This window comes from Arachis ipaensis, chromosome B01 (assembly GCF_000816755.2).
Source record: "Arachis ipaensis cultivar K30076 chromosome B01, Araip1.1, whole genome shotgun sequence".
Classification (NCBI taxonomy): domain Eukaryota; kingdom Viridiplantae; phylum Streptophyta; class Magnoliopsida; order Fabales; family Fabaceae; genus Arachis; species Arachis ipaensis.
The window spans coordinates 13,662,046-13,664,639 of NC_029785.2; positions in this window are offsets into that span (position 1 = coordinate 13,662,046).

A 2,594-nucleotide genomic window follows, 5' to 3' on the forward strand; every position below is an offset into this window, starting at 1 on the left:
TTCAGCTCAAAGTTGTTTGCTCCAATGGCAGGAATGGAGATGCTTCTTCCATGTAAATTGGAATTAGGTGCAGTAAAGTCACCAAGCATCTTCCTTATATTATTATTATTTTCGGCTGCCATCTCCTCTTCCTGTTCGAAAATTTCTGAAAGGTTATCTCTGGATTGTTGTATTTTAGCTTCTCTTAATTTTTTCTTCAGAGTCCTTTCAGGTTCTGGATCAACTTCAACAAGAATTCTCTTATCCTTGCTCCTGCTCATATGAAAAAGAAGAAGGCACAGAAAAATAATAATAATAATGGAGATCCTTTATACCACAGTATAGGGATTCCTGTGTGAGTGGAAGAAGAGGGGGAGACAAATAATGTAATATAATGGAAGAAACACAACTGTGAGGAGGCTAGAGATGTGAGATGAGATGTTAGGATATGAATGAATAAATAGAATAAGATGGGAGAGAGGGAATTTTCGAAAATATTTTTGAAAAAGAGTTAGTGATTTTCGAAAATGGTTTTTGAAAAATGTTAGTAATTTTCGAAAAATTTTTGATTTAAAATTTAAATTAATTAATAAATTAAAAAGGAATTTTGAAAAAGGGGGAAGATATTTTTTGAAAAAAGAGAGAGAGAGAGTTAGTTAGGTGGTTTTGAAAAAGTTAAGAAACAAACAAAAAGTTAGTTAGTTAGTTGAAACAAATTTTGAAAAGATAAGAAGTTAGGAGGTTAGAAAAGATATTTTGAAAAGATATTTTTGAAAAAGATAAGATGAGAAGATTTTTTTGAAAAGATATGATAGAAATTAGTTTTTGAAAAAGATTTGATTTTTAAAATCACAATTAATGACTTGATTCATAAGAAATCACAAGATATGATTCTAGAACTTAAAGTTTGCATTTTTCTTAACAAGCAAGTAACAAACTTCAAATTTTTGAATCAAAACATTAATTGATTATGTTATTTTCGAAAATTTGATATAAAAATAAGAAAAAGATTTTTGAAAAAGATTTTTGGAATTTTCAAAAATAACTAAGAATTTTGAAAAAGATTTGAATTTTGAAAAAGATTCTGAAAAAAGATAAGATTTTCAAATTGAAAATTTGATTTGACTCATTGGCAATAACTTGATTTTTAAAAATTTTTGAAAAAGTCAACTCAAATTTTCGAATTTGATGAGAGAGAAAAAGGGAAAGATATTTTTTTTTATTTTTGAATTTTTATGATGAGAGAGAAAAACATGAAAATTATGCAATGCATGAAATTTTTAGATCAAAACAGTGAATGCATGCAAGAATGCTATGAATGTCAAGATGAACACCAAGAACACTATGAAGAACATGATGAACATTCAAGAACATATTTTTGAAAAATTTTTAATGCAAAGAAAACATGCAAGATACCAAACTTAGAATTCTTTAATGCTTACGCATTAAGAATTCAAGAATGCATATGATAAACATGAAAAGACACAAAACAAAAAATCATCAAGATTAAACAAGAAGACTTACCGAGAACAACTTGAAGATCATGAAGAACACCATGAATGCATGAAATTTTCGAAAAATGCAAGATGCACATGCAATTGACACCAAACTTATGATATGACTCAAGACTCAAACAAAAAACACAAAAATATTTTTGATTTTTATGATTTTCTAAATTTTTTGTATTATTTTTTTTTTCGAAAATTAATTTGAAAAAGGAAAATAAGGATTCCAAAATTTTTAATATGAATTCCAGGAATCTTGCCATGTTAGTCTAAAGCTTCAGTCCAGGAATTAGACATGGCTCACTAGCCAGCCAAGCTTTCAAAGAAAGCTCCAGTCCAAAACACTAGACATGGCCAATGGCCAGCCAAGCTTCAGCAGGTGATCATGGATCAGCAGCAGGTGGATGAGCAACAACTAAATTGCTCTTGATAACAAATTGCAAGCCTCAGTCCAAATGAATTTAGACATGGCTTTACAGCCAGCCAGGCTTCAACATGCTTCATGAAACACTAGAATTTATTCTTAAAAATTTTGAATAAAATTTTTTTTTTTGAAAACATTTTTAAATTTTTCGAAAACAGATGACAGATTTTTGAAAAAGAAAAGAAAACAAAAACGAAAATTACCTAATCTGAGCACAAGATGAACCGTCAGTTGTCCAAACTCAAACAATCCCCGGCAACGGCGCCAAAAACTTGGTGCTGTTGCCGGATCAAAAGGGAATCTGGCACTGATGTTACCGGACCAAAAGCTTGCCAAACAATCCCCGGCAACGGCGCCAAAAACTTGGTGCACGAAATTGTGATCTCCAGGCTCGAACAAATCCTGGTAATGGCTCCAAAGCTTGGTGCTCTGATCTTAATTCATAATTGTCACAACTTCGATACAACTAACCAGCAAGTGCACTGGGTCGTCCAAGTAATACCTTACGTGTGAATAAATCCACTTCCGGGGCCCATTTGGTGTGTGTTTGGGCTGAGCCTAAGTGTTGCACGTGCAGAGGCCATTTATGGAGTTGAACGCCAGTATTTGTGCCTGTTTGGGCGTTCAACTCTGGTTTTGGATCCTTTTCTGGCGCTGGACGCCAGATTTGGGCAGAAGGCTGGCGT